Source organism: Sorex araneus, chromosome 5 (assembly GCF_027595985.1).
Source record: "Sorex araneus isolate mSorAra2 chromosome 5, mSorAra2.pri, whole genome shotgun sequence".
NCBI classification, from domain to species: domain Eukaryota; kingdom Metazoa; phylum Chordata; class Mammalia; order Eulipotyphla; family Soricidae; genus Sorex; species Sorex araneus.
Window position 1 is genome coordinate 80588424 of NC_073306.1, and position 19785 is coordinate 80608208.

The 19785-nt window shown below is 43.4% G+C and overlaps 1 protein-coding gene across 1 annotated transcript in view; it reads right to left on the reverse strand.

Annotated features, from left to right (window-relative positions):
- The window catches only part of TGFBR3 (transforming growth factor beta receptor 3), a 205338-nt gene extending 185553 nt beyond the window's left edge, over positions 1-19785 (reverse strand). Inside the window, exon 1 of the mRNA XM_055138730.1 lies at positions 19519-19785. The gene's annotated coding sequence lies outside the window, so the exon portion shown is untranslated. The remainder of the gene's footprint in view (positions 1-19518) is intronic.

Genomic DNA, 19785 nt, shown 5'->3' on the forward strand with positions numbered 1-19785 from the left:
CTCTAGTAAAAGTAACCTCCCAAAACTACTTTAGACCAGAGATTTTTTTTTAATTAAAAAAAATTTTTTTATTTGTCACCATTCTTTTTTTTAATTTTTTTCTTTTTTTTTTTTATTTTATCACCATGTGGAAAGTTACAGAGTTCTCAGGTTTATGTCTCAGTTATACCGTATTCAAACACCATCCCTTCACCAGTGCCCATATTCCACCACCAAAATCCCCGGTATACCCCCCGCCCCCCACCCCAACTGTATAACTGATGAATTTCACTTCATTTTCTCTTCACCTTGATTACGTTCCATATTTCAACACAAAACTCACTATTGTTGTGGGAATTATACCCCCAAACAAGATAACCCTATTAAGGAAGCATTTGATAATTAGTTTTCCATTAGACCAGAGATTTTTTAGTTTAATAAAATTTCATTCATGGTTCACTTTGTATAAGTCAATGAAGATTTAAAAAAAAAAAAGCTGAACAAGAAACCATGTTTCTTTGTGGAAGACAGAACAGAGCAAGAACATAAGCACTACAGTGTTAACTTTGCACTTGGCCAACCCAGGTTCAATCGCCAGGATCACACAGAGTCCCTGAACACGGCCAGGAGTGATCCCTGAGTACAGAGCCAGAAGTAACCACTGAGTACCCCGGGATGTGACCCAAAAAAACAAGGCAAAACAAAACAAATCTAGTGGGATAGGAGCAACAGGTCAATAGGGTGAGTTCATGCTTTATATGTGGGAGGCCGGGTTAGATCCCCAGCACCACAAGGTTCCCTAAGGACTGCCAGAAATAGCCCATGAACACTGCCAGATGTGGCCCTAAAGCCAAGAAAATTTAAAATAAATAAAATAAAATCTGGTGTAGACAATCACAAATATGTCTTACATGCCATGATAAGAGCTCTAAATGAAAGTAACCTTAATATGAAGCATTATAGAGGATTAAAAGGTCAAGTTAGGAGCAGGACAGAGCACTCAAAGGACTAGAGCACATGCCTTGCAAGCGGGAAGACTAGGATTGATCCTTAGCACCACACATCGCCCCTCCACCCCCACACACTGTACTACCTGAAGTAACCTCCAAGTAATATACCATGAGTGGCCCCTAAACAGTGTTGGGCACTGCCCCAAAACCAATAAAATAAAAGAACCCTGACCCTGGAAGGCACATGGCTGCCATCCCCAAAAGAAAAAGAGAGGAGTAAGTTGGTTTGTATTTTTTCTTTTTCTTTTTCTTTTTGGGTCACACCCGGCGATGCACTGGGGTCACTCCTGGCTCATGCACTCAGGAACTACTCCTGGTGGTGCTCAGGGGACCATATGGGATGCTGGGAATCGAATCTGGGTCGGTCACATGCAAGGCAAATGCCCTACCCGCTGTGCTATTGCTCCAGCCCCGAGAAGAGTAAGTTTTAAGAAGTGGTATCAGGCAGAAGATAGGATTTTTTCAGGATTTCCCTAGGTGCTAGACGGAGAACAGACTGAAGGGAGCCCAGGGTGCGGGGAATCACCTTTCATGTAGGTGCCGGACATTGCCTACTTAGTTTAGATCTGACACTCACATATACAGCTTCAATTCAGCCACACTAAAGGGAAGCATTGATCCCAGGCTGACACCCAATCGCCCACCAAGGCTCCCTTCAGAGAGCCACTTTTTAACATCCTCGGGACTTAGCATACTTCCTTAAGGAAGTCTTCTTAGATCCTCTCAACATCCTACTTGGAGGCCTAGAAAGTTCTGCAAGCCAACTCTGCAGGTAAATCTTCAGCTAATTCTTTCCTTCCAGGTAGATTTTCCCCACAGTCGTTCACTGAGCATTTAGCTCAGCACTGGCATGCAATCTCCAGCGATGGCACCATACAGGGTATAGCACAAATAATAGTGTGTACATGACAGCTCAGAGCTATATAGAAGGATGCAAATTAGAACACTTGTACATAGAAATGATAAACCAAAAATAAGAGTTGTGTAGAAGGAATAACCTATACCGCAGGCAACCTCAGAGCAATCAGAAGCAGAAGTTCCAGCATCTACATGTTTTACAAGTTTAGACAAGTCATTTCATTCTAGGCCTTAATTTCTTCATCTCCAATATGAAGAGATTAAATAAGAAACTCCTATGCTTACTTCATTTTATTTCTTAGTTACTAATTATATGGAGCAATGCCTAATCCTGAACCCCTCCTATAAAATGAGACTTAAAACACAAACTTGTGGAAATCTGAATACACAGTCATGTAATGGCCAGCAGGAATGACTTAAAGATCCTGGAGGGTATTGTCCAATAAAAACATTCAGCTTGACAACCTAAGTGTAAATAAAATACTTAGATACTGCATTATCTATTTTTAATACACAAGTTACATAAACAAAAACTAATCCAATGAATCACCTCCCAAGCACTGGAAGCACTGACAAAGTCTGAATTTTGCCAAATCCGTCCATTTTGCCAAAACTACCACTTTTATTCTACTCCTCAAACTCCCATTGCATTCCTCTCACCTCCTTCCCACAATTGATTCATTCCATTCCTCTGTGAAGAGTCTCATTGACCCTTTGTACAATTTGCTCCATGCTCTCTCTTACACAAAGCCAAGTTAGAATGTCAGAAACAGGTAACATCTTCTCCAACCCTTTAATTTTACAGATCAGCAAACCAAGAATTAGAAAGGTTAAGTGAGTGGTATGCCATGACACAGCTCTTGAGCAGCACAGCCAAGACTTTGTAATTATTTGTGTGGTGGGGAACACCTCGTGCATTTCCAACACATTCCCTCATCCTCCTTCCTATCAGGGACAAGCATGCTGCTTTCTTCTCTGATCCCATATAAGGTCTACTACCATCTACTGGGAGCCTGTTGCACTTTCCATGATGTCTTATTTAACCCTCCCAAAAACTCTCAAAGAGATCTTCATGTGACTTTTTTAAAAAAAAATTTTATTAGTGAATCACCGTGAGGTACAGTTACAGACTTACATGTTTTTGTGCTTATGTTTCAGTCATGGACTGGAGTGATAGCACATCGGGTAGGGCATTTGCCTTGCATTCAGCTGACCCGGGTTCAGTTCATCTGCCCCGCTCGGAGAGCCCGACAAGCCACCGACAGTATCTCACTCTCATGGCAGAGCCTGGCAAGCTATCCGTAGCATATTTGATATGCCAAAAACAGTAACAACAATTCTCACAATGGTTAGACGTTACTGTGTCCACTCAAACAAATTGATGAGCAACAGGATGACAGTGTTTCAGTCATACAATGTTTGAGTACCCATCCCTCCACCAGTGCCCAATCTCCAATACCAAATATCCCAGTATCCCTCCAACCCCCCAACTGTATCCCCCCCACCCCACCCTGCCTCTGTGGCAGGGCATTCCCTTTTGTTCTCTCTCTCCTTTTGGGTGCTGTGGTTTGCAATAAAGGTATTGAGTGGCCATCATGTTTGATCTATAGTCTACTTTCAGCACGCATCTCCCATCTGAGTGGGTCCTCCAACCTATGTGACCTTAACAAAAAATAAGAGTTGAGCTCTCACATGACTTAGCAGCTCCACTTCTTAGTATCTACCCTAAGAGCCAAAAAAAAAAAAAAACCTCTATTCAGAAAAGACATTTGCAGTCCTACATTATTGCAGCACTATTTACAACAGCCCAAATCTGGAAACAATCCAAATGATCAAGAACAAATGACTGGATAAAGAAGTTCAAGTATATATGCACAATGGAATACTGTTTCCCCTTAAGAAAAGCTGAAGTCATGCAATTTGCTGCTATATGGATGGATATGGAGTATCATGCTGAATGAAGTTAATCAGAAGGACGGGGACAAAGGATGATCTCTCTCTCATTTGCAATACACACACACACACACACACACACACACACACACACACATATATATAGAGAGAGATGGGGTTGGTGCGATAGTACAGCAGGTAGGGTGTTTGCCTTGCATGAGGCCGACCAGGGTTCGATTCCAAGCATCCCATATGGTTTCCTGAGTACCGCCAGGAGTAATTTCTGAGTGCATGAGCCAGGAGTAACCCCTGTACATTTCTGGGTGTGACCCAAAAAGCAATACATATATATATATATGAATATATATGTATATATAAATTACTGTATCACTGTCATCCCGTTGCTCATCAATATATAGATATATAGAGATACAGATATAGATATTTGGCTTTTGTTTTTGGGGGTCACACCCGGCGATGTTCAGGGATTACTCCTGGTTCTGCACTCAGTAATTACTCATGGTAATGCTCAGGAGGCCCTATGGAATGCCGAGAATCAAATGCAGGTTGGCCATGTGCAAGGTAAATGCCCTACTATATAGTATCCACTATACTATCGCTCAGGCCCTTCATATGCAAAAATTTTTTTAAATAAAAGTAGAAAAGTAGGAGTGTAACAAATGCTCAAGGCAAAAGAAATTGAGATTTGATCTTCAGTAGGAAGCTTATCATGGCGTGGGGGGGAGGGGGATATGGGCTGGGACAATGGTGGAGGGAAATGGACACTCTGGTGGAGGGTATGGTGTTTCAATATTGATGCAAGAAACTCTACCATTAACAGACTTGTAAGCCATGGTGCCTAAAATGAATTTTTTTTAAACTTTTTTTAAGAAAAATATGATAGGTCAGCTATCAAACAATTTACAAAATCTTCCCATGGAGGTTCCCAGAAGTAAGAGGCTCCCAGTGGTCCTTCTGACCCAAGTCCTTGAAGCAGACAACCACGGGGCCTGCTAGCACAGGTGCTATGTCCCAACATTATCCACCCGGCCTTTATATTTTATATGACTTTATATGACTTTATTATGAGGAAAGTAAGCTCCCCAAAACCCAGAGAGAGGGCGCTCGGCAACAAAGGCACCCATCCTGCGAGACTGCAAATTCCATCTGGTACTGTCCACGAACACTGAGGCTGCTGATGGAGATTCCGCTGTTTAGGCCACAACAATGAAATCTACTGGACCAACAGCACTGGCACTGAAACTCTTCTCCCAAAAGGAGAGACAGACAAGGATATAATGCCAGGTGGTGTCGGGCTGAATAAGAAAAATAATGTATTCGTTATTTTTGTAAGGAGCAAGAGGGATGAAAGGAGGGATTCATTTATTTGGGATGAGGGGGGGTCACAGCTTGCAGTGCTCAGCTTGATGCTCAGGAGTCATTCCCAGCAATGTTTGGGGGACCATGCATGATAAGACTGAACCCAAGCTTCCTGCATGGAAAGCGTGCACTCTGCCCACTGAGCTCTCTTTCTCGCCAGGCCTAGGATGTCTCTTAAGAGCGGGAAGGTCTCTCAGGTGAGGTGGTACTGCAGCACAGTGGTGAGGGAACTCTCAGAATAACTGGAACACACACATCCTGGGCAGTGTGGATAGCAAGTGCAAAACCCTCTGAGGTGGATGCGCTTGGTGTGTTCCAGGAGCAAACTACAGCCCAGAAGTGCAGAAAATGCACAGCCCACCCCCTGCCTTCTTTGAATCCCTGCCTCTTCTCTTCCAAGTGTTTACTGGACAAGTGAACCATGCAACCCCATACCCCATCTGTCAAGGGTAAATGATGATTCTACTTTCCTAAGCAGATGGTTAGGATTAAGCAAATTCATAACATGTAAAGTAATTAATAGCCAGTTATCCCTCGGGTTCAAGAAATGATCATTATGATGTTATTAAAGTAGGTCATTGAGAACCTAGCTCCCATCCAATTATTTCCAATCTGATAGCTTTAAATCCAGGGTTTAATTCTGCTGCCCTGAGTACTGTTGGGTGTAGCCCAAAAAATGAAATATAAAAATGAAACAAAAAATAAGACAATATTTAATTTTTAAAATCCTTTCACAGAGAGAGAGAGAGAGAGAGAGAGAGAGAGAGAGAGAGAAAGGGAGGGAGAGAGAGGGAGAGAGAAGAAAAGAATCTGTCACAGAGGTGGAGATGGGATGTGGGAAGGGAACTGGGGGCACTGGTGGTAGGAAATATAACTGTGTACTTCACTGTGAGTCAATAAAACTAAGTAACTAAATAAAACAAAATAAAATCCTTTGATCATTGGAGGGGGAGGCTACAGGATAGGATTGAACTAAACCTTCCCCTTCCTGGAGAAATTTTAACTAGAAAAGACAGACAAGGGGCGTTGGAAGATAATACAGCAGGTAGGGCTCTTGCCTTGCATGTGGCTGACCTGGGTTCGATTCCCAGCACCCCATCTGATTCCCTGTGATCCCTGAGCCGGGAGCTAGGAGTAAGCCCTGAGCACCATTGGGTGTATCCCAAAAACAAAAAGAGAGAGAAAAAGAAGAAAATCAAAACAACACTCAAGAGTCAAAAGTCTGTTGGTCTCTAGACTGGTTTTTAGGGCACAGCCCAAAGCAAAGCAATGTGGGAAGGCAGAGGGTGCAGAATTGATAGGCATCAAGACAAGGAAAGACATCAGGGGCCACAGGGAACCTGGGCTTCTCTCTCCTGTCTGGCCTTCTGTGGCTCTTGAACGTTGTTTACTTTTTGTCTTCATAGCCCATGTGTTAAAGGACAAACCACAGGCAGTGACAAACCACAGCCAGCCCAATTGTGTTGGAAGTACAGTGAGTCTTCCCAAACTACTAGTAAGGAAGGAGCCCATAGTTCCAGGCGTTTTAAAGGAGGTCAGTGTACTCCTCTGACAGGTTTATAATGAGGTTTTAAAAATCATATTTTCCTTCTACCAGATGGACATCAGGGTTTTCACTTTTTAATGTCACACATGTTCATTTAATAGCAACTCTAAGAAAACCACAAAATCTTTCCTCTCATCCATTTATTCACCTAACAAATATTCACCTACCCCATTCCAGGACTATTCTGGATGAAGAATTCAAAAGGCAGCAAAACATAAAACTCTCCACCCTCATGGAGCTTATATTCTACTTAAGAGGAGATAGATTATGAACAAGATTTATAATTGTACATAGAATAAATGCTAAGAAAACAAGAAAGAATGGAAGGAATTGGATGTGGCATCTTTGATTTTGTTTTGAGTGAGAGACCCTGCAGGAAGTGAACCCTATAGTTAATTGAGAGAGAAACGGTTTAAGCAAAGACAAGTGCACATGCAAAGGGTCTGGGTGAGAATATGTATGGCACTCTAGGGGGCACAGCTGCAGGCCAGTCATTGGTGGTCAAGTGAGCAAACCAAGAGAGAAAAAAAGTCAGAAGTGAGCTGCAAAGAGCAGGCCAGTTATATAAAACTTTGATCCTTACTCAGAGAAAGACAGATATAGTAGAGTCCCTTTAAGGCAGAGAAATGGTAAGATTCAACCTAAGTTGAATCAGAACCATGCAGCTAGTGGTTGTAATATATAGCATGTGCCTTGCAAAGGAAGCACGACACTCGAGTTGTGAATTGTGTTAACTTGAACAGGCCACCTGACTTCTCTGCACTTGCCTAATCTCAACCTTAGAGCTCCACTCCACTCCTATACTCTGATTTGACTCATTTCCTTTGCCTTTTTATAGTTTTGTCTTTGTTTGGGCAGCACACACACACAGTAGTACTCAGGAATTACTCCTGATTTTGTGCGCTCAGTTCACTTCTGGTAATGCTCGGGGGATCATATGTGGTGCCAGTGATAGAAGCAGGGTTGGCAGAGTGCAAGGCAAGTGCCTTATACTATCTTTCCAGTCCTAATAGTTATCATTTTTATCAACTATAAATATGGTCTTTTTCCAAAGCCTTAACTGAAACAGAACTGAGTTGAAGAATTTAATTTAAAAATATAAATATTTATAGGCTAAGTCCATGTCACACGTCCAAATCCAAAGATGATATGACTCCATCATGTTCGAGGGAATTCCACAATTTGACAGAGGACGGAAATTAATTCTCGTAGGGAGAACTTTTCTCCTAAGCAGCTGAAGTGATGAGAGAAAGGGAAAAAGTAGCCAGGCACTCGACAGGAGGAGGCATGAACTGAACCAAAGGAGCCGACAATGGAAACAGCCTGGAAGAATTAGCAGAGGATGGTAAGAAAGAAGGGGATGCCAGAAGGGATGTGTAAGGAAGTACCAAAGGAACAGGCACAAGTGCCCAAGGTGTGCTCTGGAAAATCCCCCTGCACCAGAAGGACTATGGTATGAGCACAGTCAAGTGAATGGAAGAAATGAGAGAAATGGCTGGTAAAGCCTGTCAGACCTACTTTGCTGACAACCAGGCATTCTATAATCAAGATATTTAAAAGGAGACTTTTAAAATGCAAAACACACACACACATATACACACAAAGATCTGGTTTTTAGATAGTATCAACCATGGACATGATGAGTAATTGAAGACACAGTACTGAAGCCAGGAAACCCAACTGGAAGAAGGCATAAAATGGAGTTTCCCAGTATGAAAATGGAGAAGGAACTGCCATTGGACTGGGACTGTTGTGATTCAGTTTGGCAGAGTGGAGGAAGCAAGCATAACTGAGGTACCCAGGCTGGTACCACTCACTGATTTCAGAAAATAAAGGAGTTGAGTTTAGACCCCAGTAGGTGTACTGGGTATGGGGTTTTGTTTTGACACAAATAATAATCTAGATAGATGGCTGTTGGTAATAAAGGCATAACATGAAACTGGGAGTTAGTAGGTACTCACTGAGGCATGAAAGTAAGAACAAATAAATGACTGAGAAGGAAAGAGAGAAATGGAATCTCGGAGACAGCCAAAACACAGACACAGGATTAAGCACTGAACATGAAAACAAAGACTAAAACCAGAGTAAGAGTATAGTAAAGAGGGGCTGGAGCAATAGCACAGCGGGGTAGGGCGTTTGCCTTGCACGCGGCCAACCCAGGTTCGGTTCCCAGCATCCCATGTGGTCCCCTGAGGGCCGCCAGGGGTAACTCCTGAGTGCAGAGCCAGGAGTAACCCCTGTGCATCGCCGGGTGTGACCCAAAAACCAAAAAAAAAAAAAAGAGTACAGCAAAGAGGATGCTTGTCTTGCATGCGGCCTACCCAGGTTAAATTCCCAGCACCCCAGAGTGATCCCTTAACCCAGAGCCAGGAGTAAGTCTTGAGCACTCTGGGGTGTGGCCCCCAAAATACCAACTGAATAGAGATGAGGGAGGTGAGGAGAAAAATCAGAAAGAGGAATTCAGAGAAACCAAGAAAATACAACATAGAGGGGAAAGTAGCTTGCAGCAACAAAGACACCAGAGAGAGAACAATACAGATGCTGACTGAAAACAAGTGCAAGGAAGTTTGCACTTTGCACCTTTTCTAGCACCTGTCACGGGGAGTGAGGGGCGTGGGTGCCTGCCTGCTGCAGGCAAGGAGTTAATGTGCCTGAGAAGAGAGGAGACAAAGGTAAACACCACTCCCTGACACACTCTGTTGTTATCAGAGATGTTTTATTCAACACTCCCTGGAGGTGTAAGCTGATAGAAGGAACTAAAAGCTTGGCTACAGATGATCTTTTCCCGGGTGGTGAAAAGGAGATTTCTTAGTTAGCACCTGGGTCTGCTGGGACCACTAATCCTGAAACTAGCAAGGGCCTTCAGAAAGGCTAGCTGCTTCTGACAAGTGCTGAGGACAAAGTATCCACCCACATGCCATCCAACTTCCAGTCAGGCTTCTCTCCTCCACATTCTTCTCACACCTAGTCTTTCCCCACCAGCAAAATAAAGCTAAGGAGCAGGAATAACATTTCCACCCAAATATAGTCGAAAGTGGAACCCAAAAACCGCAGCACTACTATCTGTACGAGGATGGGGGCGCACAACCTGACACCTCTCATTCTCTCAGGAAAGGGCTTTACTGAAAGCACCAGTCAGTTACCGAATCCTGGGACCAAAACCCTTGATGCCTGCAAAAGCTGCCGAACTACCCTTCTCTTAGCTCTCTGAGAAACAAAAAGAAACCAAAGGAGGACAAAGTCTTTAATCCCAAAATGATTCTTCATGTCCAATCGAGAGCGCTTGAAGAAAAATTTTCAAGTCAACAGAAAAACTGGGTTTTTTTTTTCACTTGTGTCTATAATCCTTTCTCCTCTACAAAAGAGAAACCCAACCCCCAAATGATCATTTTTCTTGGCTTAATTTCCCTATTTTTGTGATATATAATTGGAAACAGACTGCTTTTTCCTGGCTTTGGAGAACAGGATCTTCGGAGCTGTAAAAATTGCCAACTACAGAACCTCACCCTTAGCAAAATTTCCTCTACAAACCTCTTACCTCTCTACCTACTTGAAATATATTATTAGTCCAAAAGAAAGAGGTTCCAGTGACAGTGCTGACATTGAGTGAGGCCCTCAGTTTGATTCTGGGCACAGCAAGGGCCAGTGAACACCTTGTGTGGCCCTGCTATTCCCCAAGCACCACCAGGTCCGAGCCTGATCAGGAGTGGTCCCAGCCCCTTAATACTGTTGGGTGTGGCCATTATGAAAATATTTAAATCCCTTCTTATTTGGAGAGTGAGTTTTCTCCTAACAAATTAGACAGTTTTTCTTTCTTAGTTTCTCAGCATGCCATCTACAGGGGATACTTTCTGGGAGATTATAAAGTATTCAGTGGAACCGGTTCTCCAGAGAACCTCATATTAGCCCACAGACTGAATTAAGATTGAAACCTTGGATGTCTTAAAGAACCACTATTCAAATACTAAAACTAAGATGCCATGAACTAAAAGTGTCATGAGAAAAAATGTCATGTATGGCTCCTTCTCCATGCTCCTGCTTCAAAACATGTCACCGCCAATGGCTGACTATGCAGCAGTATCATGGAGAAATACGACGAATTCAAAATAAAGAGACAGGTGTGTCCTCCAAAAGTTTTAGTCTACTGTATTTTTTTCGTTATTCAGATAGTGTCTCATGAAAACACAACCAGTATCAATCTCAGAGAAGACCAAAAATTAAGAAACCGAAGAGGAAGATCTGCTGAGAAAGGCTTTGGCAAAAAGGGCAGCAATGGTTAAGAGTCATTTAGAAGACCAGAAACTTCTCCCACTCACTAGGGAAGACCAGACACAGCAGTGATGCCGAATGTGTGTAATGAGTCAATGATAATTTCCCTCAAAGGCTAGTTTCATGTGCCAGCTAACTGTACAAAGTCTAATCCGAAAGGACAAGATGCTTCATTTTTATGGCTACTCAGAGGACCGGGTTTTGAGTTGGTTTTGTTTTAGAAGAAAAGACAGAAAGAACATAAGTCAGAACAACACAGAGAGCACCACAAAAAAAAGTACTTAGGATGCCACATGAATTGCTAACTGCTAAATAACCTCCCTGCCTCCCCACCAAAAACAGTACCCTGTTCTGCTGCACATCATCATACTACTAATCATAAAATGAAAACTGCCAAAAGCCACCAGTGTGTTTTTCCACATCCAATGACCAACTGCGTACTGTCAAAATACACAAATCACTAAGGCTGCTAGTTAAATCATACTATTCAAAGCAAATCTTTTCAAACATCAAATGGAACCGAGTGTTCATCAAGTTTCAATTAATAAGCTACAATAAGAATTTTCAAAGAAATCCACAGTTCTGCCAGCCCCTCCCCCTGCCCATGCGGTGCCCTTTCCTACCTATCAGGGGTGCAACTTCACACCTCTCAGCCCAGCCCTGGGCACATTCACCACAAAGATCTTAACCTGAGACACACACTCTCTGCTTCTTTCTGGAGAAGCCCATGATTTCTCTTGAATACCACCCCCCTGTCCCCGCCTCCACACACACACACTCACAACACACACACACACACACACAGAGTAAATTCCTTTAAATAGACCTTTGCTTCAATATCTCGTATCCTCCTGCAATTCTTTTCTGTGAGGAGAGGTCCTGGAAAACCTGGGCTGAGATTAGGACTGACTTTCCTCTTCCTACAAAAATCAGTTCCTTGTTCCAGCCTAAGTCCACAGTTTCCTGAGAACATACATGGTGGGACTAGTTCCTGTGCTGTGCAGAACAAGTGAACTTCAGGGCAGCTTGACAATGGCCTTTGGGAGCTAGTGCAAAGGGTCAGTGCACACAGGTGAGGTGCTCATAGCAGATTTTACCATCCTAACCCACACCACACAGCTCTCCAGATGGCAGAGGTGAGTGAGCAGATGGGTGAAAATATTCTTTTCTCAAGGATATCTCCCTCACTCCCTACTCACATGCAACATAATGATGCTGGAGAGAATTTTTACTTCTAAATTTATAAATTTACAAAATACAGTCAAACCTGAAGTGTTCTCTTTTTATTTATTTTTGTTTGTTTGGGTGCCACATCGAGTGGTGCTCAGGGATCATCTGTGGCTCCTGGTGGTACATAAGAGACTATATGTGGTGCCCAGAATCAAACCCGGATTTGCCAAGTGTGAGGGAAGCAGCTCACTGTTCAATCTCTCTGATCCCTGGAGTGTTTCCATTAAAAAATTAGAAAAAACAAAAACAAAAAACTGCAGCCCTTCTCCCAAAGCACTTTAATCAACAGGAAAGTTCAAGGACTAGAATCCATAAAGATTGTTCTCTAACCATTATTTTATTCAAGGACTAAAGAGATTAAATGGGAATTTACAAATGGTCTGTCTGCCATTTCAAACAAAATCCTGACCTCCAACAAGTACCTGGGAAATAAATTATACTTTAAAAACAAAGGCGGTACTTTTCCCTTCGGTAAATACCACCCAATTGTCCAAGAGTTAAGGGCAAACTGTTGCTGTGTTACTGTACTTTTTCTTAAAGTGAAGAAAGAGTTCACATTGGAAGAGGGGTTATTCCTGCCTCTGTGCTCAGAGTGAACCTGGCAATGCTCAAGGGTTTGTACCCAGGAAAGCAGGATGCAAGCCAAGTGCCCCAACCCCTGAATTAATGCTCTGACCCCCTAGAGGGGTCCAAATTTAGGCCAAATTCTAAATTACTGTGTGATTAAATATGAAATATTAAAAATGAACTTTGCCAGGCTTCACTATCACTAAGGGTTCTCTTCTTAGATGTGAAATTCTCAGCAAAAGCAGCTAAACCTCCAACTGCCCTATAATTAGGTAACCAGGCAATATAACAGGATTATAATCATGAGGGCAAGAGTCTAGGGCCCCTTTTGCACGGGTAACCTCAATTTTAAATGTGGTTTCTATCCTCCAACATTTACCCATAAGTCTTAATGTCTGACCTGGAAAACTAAAGAATAAAAAATGTAGAATATGGTCCAAATGAGAATGATCTCATGCAGAACTTTTATGAATGTTGCTTCAAACACGCATATTGCACTTATCTTGGTTGGTTAAAAGATAAAATCATTCACTCTAAGTACGCAAAAGACAAACACTCAGAAGTCTGTGCTAAATTTTAAGCAAGAATTTGGCAAGTAGAAACCAAAGCTTGATGTCAGTTAACTAACAAATGTGTTGTTTCAAAATATGTAAAACAAGAACTCTAGAAATGGACAGGGCCCAGAATTCTTTTGGTGGGGTTCTTTCCAAGCTGTGTTGATTTATTTGTTTGACAAGAAACCAAACAAATTAGCAATAATTTGTGGTTTATAAAATACTCTGAAGAGGGCCGGAGCGATAGCACAGCGGGTAGGGCGTTTGCCTTGCACGCAGCCAACCCGGGTTCGATCCCCGGCATCCCATATGGTCCCCCAAGCACCGCCAGGAGTAATTCCTGAGTGCAAAGCCAGGAGTAACCCTTGAGCATCGCTGGGTGTGACCCAAAAAAAAAGCAAAAAAAAAAATACTCTGAAGAAACAAATGCTATCATTTTAAGAGTTACTCTGAAAATGAGGAACCAGAGATTACTGCCATGGATCTCAGGACACAATTTTCCTCCAAAGCCACAAATGTCCTTACTGGAAACTGTTAAGGCCAGTTGTTATTTGTGAAATAATGTAGATTTAATTTTTATTATGTTTCTAGAGGATCTCGCCTGCACGGCAGAGCCTGGCAAGCTATCCGTGGCATATTCGATGTGCCAAAAACAGTAACAACAAGTCTCACAATGGAGACGTTACTGTTGCCCGCTCCAGCAAATCAATGAGGAAAGGGATGATAGTGATACAGTGATACAGTGATATTTCTAACTGCATATGCTCCTAGAGGTAATACCAGACTGCTTTTACATTAAAGCCCCTAAAAATATTTTTTTAATTTGGTTGTGCAAATTTTAAATAAATACTTTTAAATTTTTATTTTAAAATTTTTATTTTATTTTTATTATATATATATATTTTTTTTTTTTTTTGGTTTTTGGGTCACACCTGGAGATGCACAGGGGTTACTCCTGGTTCTGGACTCAGGAATTACTCCTGGCGGTGCTCAGGGGACCATATGGGATGCTGGGATTTGAACCCGGTTCGGCCGCATGCAAGGCAAACGCCCTACCCGCTGTGCTATCACTCCAGCCCCTTTTATTATATTTTTGCACTTACAAACTTTCATGATTACATTTCAGTCATACAATGATCAAGTACCCATCCCTCCATCAGTGCCCATTCTCCACCACCAATGTTCCCAGCATCCCTCCTGCCACCCCCCCACAACTTCCCCCCATGCCTTTCCTTTTTTTTAATTTTTTTAAATTTTAAACATAAGAAAAATGCCCAGTGGGTAGACTTAAACATAATAATTTAGTTTTTAAGTAATGTTACGAGTTAAAAAAATAGAAGCCTGACTTCATTAACTATTAAATGTGCTTTTATATTTTTTTTTTAATCACAGAACAACAAAAGAAAAAAATATCAAAATGGATTATTAAGAGGTAGCAAGGTAGAGAGGCAATTCAAAATGATGGCAGAGCAAATTCCAGGGAAAAAATTACAGCAGTACTAATACTTGCCAGCCATCCTCTAAATTCCTACTATCCTGTTAATCTTAAAATGTTTAATTCACAGATTTATAATCCCAGGAAACTGGTGATCATTTAAATTCTGAAAATACTGGTACCGATCACCTGCTTAGTATAATACTCAAAGGACTTTTGAGTGCCCTGTTGGCTCTTAGGCCCAGATTATATCCTCAGAAAAGAATGTGTTTTTACCTTTACAAGTTTTTACAAGTCACAATCAGGCTTTCATGCAGAAAGAAGTCGTTTCTTTGAGTTTTACAAAGAAAGGGACAATAGTTTCCTTTAAGCAAACAAATTCTGTCAATCTCTTAAGACTCAGTGACAAAGCTCTTAGAACCTCCAAGGTGTCTTGGCCCTCAGGGTATCAAGAGAATTGAAAGAGGACAGCTAATCTGTCAAACTCCTAGAAAATAGAACTGTAAATCTATTAAGAAATAAGAGTTGTAAATGTTTGCTGAATGAGTAAACTAGATGAACACAAGACTAAATGAGAGTCTAAATAAAGTACTACACTGAAGTTTAAGTGCAATAGGGAGAGTCAGCAGGAAAAGACTAAATTTTAAAGTTATTTATTTATTTGCGGTGCCAGAGGTTCAGGATGAGAGTTATTTTGGAAGAATATCCACTTGACCCTAACCTCGGTTAAGATAAGTCAACACTACCTGATACACAAGTAACAAGAAATTTGAAATAGGCCTACAAAACTGCAGGCAAAAATGGAAAACTTGATTTAAAAGTTAAAAGTGGTCAAAATAAACAGCTGGAAGGACTGAGTGTTTGGCTGCCAGAGGGCCTGGGTTTGATCCCATGCACCCATAGAACAGGGAGAGCAACACCAGGTGTGCCCCAAACAGAAGAAAAAATTAATTTCACATTTCCAAGTATGTTCATTTTTAAGTAATATTTCTATTTATAGGAATTAATATAAACACATCATATCTATACTGGACAAATATGATACTCTGAATTATTGCTATCTTAAAGCATATGCCTCTGAAGAACGTACAACCACAGAAATATTGTAATGCAGGGCAATCTCTTTTTCTCTTCCACGTGGAAGATATTAATGAAAATAATTACAGGATTATAAAACTGAGAACAAATTCACCACATCTAGTTTTCTACAAAAGGCAAATGAAGGGCCAGAGAAACAGTTCAGTGGGGAGGGCGTTTGCCTTTGGTTTGTGGCCAACCTGGGTTCAATCCCCAACAGTTCATATAGTCTCCCAAGCACCGCCAGGAGTGATTCCTGAGTGCAGAGCCAGGAGTAACCATTGAGCATTGCTGGGTGTGACCCAAAAAGGAAAAAAAAAAAGGCAAATGAAGTGGGGCCAGAGCAACAATATAGTGGACAGGGCTCCTGCCTTGCACAAGACCGGCCTGAATTTGATCCCGGAGTAAACCTTCAGCACCACTGGGTAGAGCCCCAAAACAAGACAAAACAAAAAGACAAATAAAGTTCATTACAAAAAGAGTCACAATAGATTTCTTAAGATTCTTAGTTCTGAGGCTGAAGCAGGTAGGGCATTTGCCTTGCATGCAGCCTACCAGAGTTTGTTTTCCAGCATCTCATATGGTCCCCTGAGCACCACCAGGAGTAATTCCTGAGTGCAAAGCCAGGAGTAACCCCAGTGCATCGCTGGGTGTGACCAAAAAAGCAAAAAAAAAAAAAAAAGATTCCTACTTCTCATAAATAATGTGAAATAGTATTCAAAATAGTCAAAAATATTTTACATATGGGCTGAAGTGATAGCACAGCGGGTAGGGTGTTTGCCTTGCACGCAGCTGACCCGGGTTTGATTTCCAGCATCCCATATGATTCCCTGAGCATGGCCTGGAGTAATTCCTGAGTGTATGAGCCAGGAGTAACCCCTGTGCATTGCCATGTGTGACCCAAAAACCAAAAAATAAAAAATAAAAAATATTTTACATATATGTCTTATGGAAAACAAGTGCAAATAATTATACATGTGTATAAATGGTTTAGTGTGTGAATATGTATATATGGATATATATTTTTTCATGGTTATATTTCATGGGCTGGAGCGATAACACAGCAGCAGGGCGTTTGCCTTGCACGCTGCCGACCCGGGTTTGATTCCTCTGCCCCTCTTGGAGAGCCCGGCAAGCTACCGAGAGTATCTCACCTGCATGGCAGAGCCTGGCAAGCTACCCGTGGTGTATTCGATATGCAAAAAACAGTAACAACAAGTCTCACAATGGAGACGTTACTGGTGCCTGCTCGAGCAAATCGATGAACAACGGGATGACAGTGACAGTGACAGTGACATGATTATATGTGCATATATAAAAATATGTACATATATAAATATATATATACATGGTTTGGGGGTCACACCCAGCGATGCTCAGAAGCTAGTCCTGCAGTGCTCAATGGTTGATCCAGCAGTACTGGGGATCAATCACTGTCTTCCAGTGGTTGTATTTGAGGATCAAGCCCAAACCTCATGCAAAGCAGAGTTCTTGACATATATCAAAAATATAGGTCTTGTCCTCAGTCATTCTTAATTTAATCAGTTGAAATTAACATCTCAGTGAGTTAATAAAGCCATATTTTCCACTTTTCAAATGTATGTCTAACACCCTAAAACAGTGTTTGTGTCAAACAGACATCAATAGTGTGCTATGCTGCCCCTATGGGCTAACATTCAAAATAATAAACTCGCCAAGGGTTGCCTTTGAAGCACTAGGGTTCAAAAGTAAGCTGGCCATTTTTATTTTAAAAACATGAGCTGAATCAACAGTTGCTAGGTAAAGCTGGCCAGTAATGGTCAGATTCCATCAAAACAGGAAAAATTAAAGTTGACAAATGACAAAGACTAGCTGAAGGGCTGAAATAACGCTGAAGCCTTGAAACACTGAACAATACAAAGTTAAGGCCAAAAGCTAGGAACACCAAGAAACAGAGCAACATCCTCTAACTGACACAACTTCAATTTAATTGCCCTTAAGGGGGGTAAGAATTATTTCCCTGCCTCCTCTGCCAACACCAAGCTTTTCCTAAGGAAGCCAAGTCACGCTGACCAACAATGTCTAGAGAATTAATAACAGAAATTAAGAATAAAGATCCACATTCATACAAAGAAATTCTATTTATAACAGAAGGCCACTTTCAGAGAGGAGCTGTAATCTGGCACCCCTGTCAGACCATCACCTAAGAGAATCACAGAAATCATAGCTGTGTTTCAACACAGGGCTCCGTTTCCTTGGAGGGGGTCTAACAGAAGGCACCTGAAAGGCTGCGCAAAAATCCGGCTGCGCAAAAATCTGGCTGTGCTTTGCTGGTCGAGGCTACAGTCCAGCTAGGTCAGGAATCAGAATTCACAGAAAACCGTGCAGAAACTTGGTCAAGCAAGGAACCAGACTCCAGCCTCTAATCCTTAGAGTGGAGCGATGAAAGGTGTGCCTGCCCACTAGTGTGGGTTGTAAGGATTACCTGTGACTGTCCCTAAAACATTGACAGCCTCAGCCCCATCAACTTGGGCTGTTTTATTACCAGTAAGAAAGAGCCAATTGCGCACAGAAGTCACTGCAGGCAGCCCAAAGTACCAGTTCAAGGAAATTAAAAGGTCTTGACATGTACTTTCTACTTGTACAGACGGATCTCCCAAACCCACCTGCTTACTCTTAATAAGGATGCTAGACTTGGGGAGATGGGTCCCTGCTACGCTTCCGTGTCGCACAGCTGAGCGACTCCGACCATCGCTGGGTTGGGCCCCCAAACAAAAAGGTCAGGTAATGTCATTTGCACCATGTCTGTCACTTGCACCATCCCTGTCATTTGCACCATGCCTCTTGCTCTTCTCCAGGCACCGCCGGGTCAGGACAATCCACAGTAACAAGCGCTGCGCGCTCAGCACCGGGCGCTGTTATATCGTTCCATCCTCAGAGGCCCGCATTAGTATTTATTTCCATTTCACAGCTACGGAAAAGGAGCAAGGTTTTTCTCCGTGTTTTTTGTTGTTGTTGTTGTTGTTGTTTTTAGTCGGCTATCTTTACAGTCCACTCTATTCTGCCTAGAGGTCAGGAACCCCGTCTCCCTAAAATGCCATTCTGTTAAGTGTGGCAAACGCCCCCAATAAAACACGGCGTTGTTGGCAACCGTCCGAGCAACAGTGCGGGGCTGTCCGAGTGCCCTAACCAAATGACGACCTTTTGGGAGTCAACTGGGCAGGACGGCGAAGAGACCCGGGATGCGTTCGCTACGGGGGGCTTCGGCCTGCAGGACAGCGCCCCGCCCCTCCAGCACTGCCCCTCGAGGGCGCGTCCGTCGGCGAGTTCTCCTCGCTTCCGAGCACCGGGTCCCTCGGCCGCCGCCTCCGCGTCTGCGACGGAGCACACACCCTCAAGCCCGGTCCCCCCCGACGCCGCTCCGCGTCCGCAGAATCCGCGCGCGCTTAGAGAGAGGCTAGCAAGTTGTCGCCTCCCCAGAACTGCGACATCGCTTCCCGGGGCTGGCGCTCTCCCCCACGCACCGCCAGCCGCTGACCCCCTGCTCCCCCAGGCGTAAACACTGCAGGGCGGACGCCGCCCTCGCAAGTCCGATGTTGGGGGGGGGGGGGGGCGAGAGGGTCCTGGAGCCCACTCCCTACTCCCCCGCGGCGGGGAAGCCCGGCTGGGAACCCCGCGCAGAGCGCACGGGCAGCGCGCAGCCTTGCAGAGCGCAGGGTCCCGGGCCGCGGCCGCACGTACCTCGGAGGCGCGGGGTGCCCGGAGATCTTCCAGCCGGACAGACGGAAGGTGCCCCCGGCCCGCGCGCGGCGTCCGCAAGCTCAGCTGTGTGCACTGCAGCGCTCGGCGCAACTACGCCATCCGGGGACTTTCACCTCCTGCGGGGAGCTCGGGGGAGCGCGCAGGGAAAGTGGTCGCGCGCTGGAGCCGCTCGCTGCCCGCCCGCCCCCTCTCGCTCGCTCTCTCGCTCTCACTCGCGGGGAAGAGCAGAGAGCGCCTCGGCGGCCC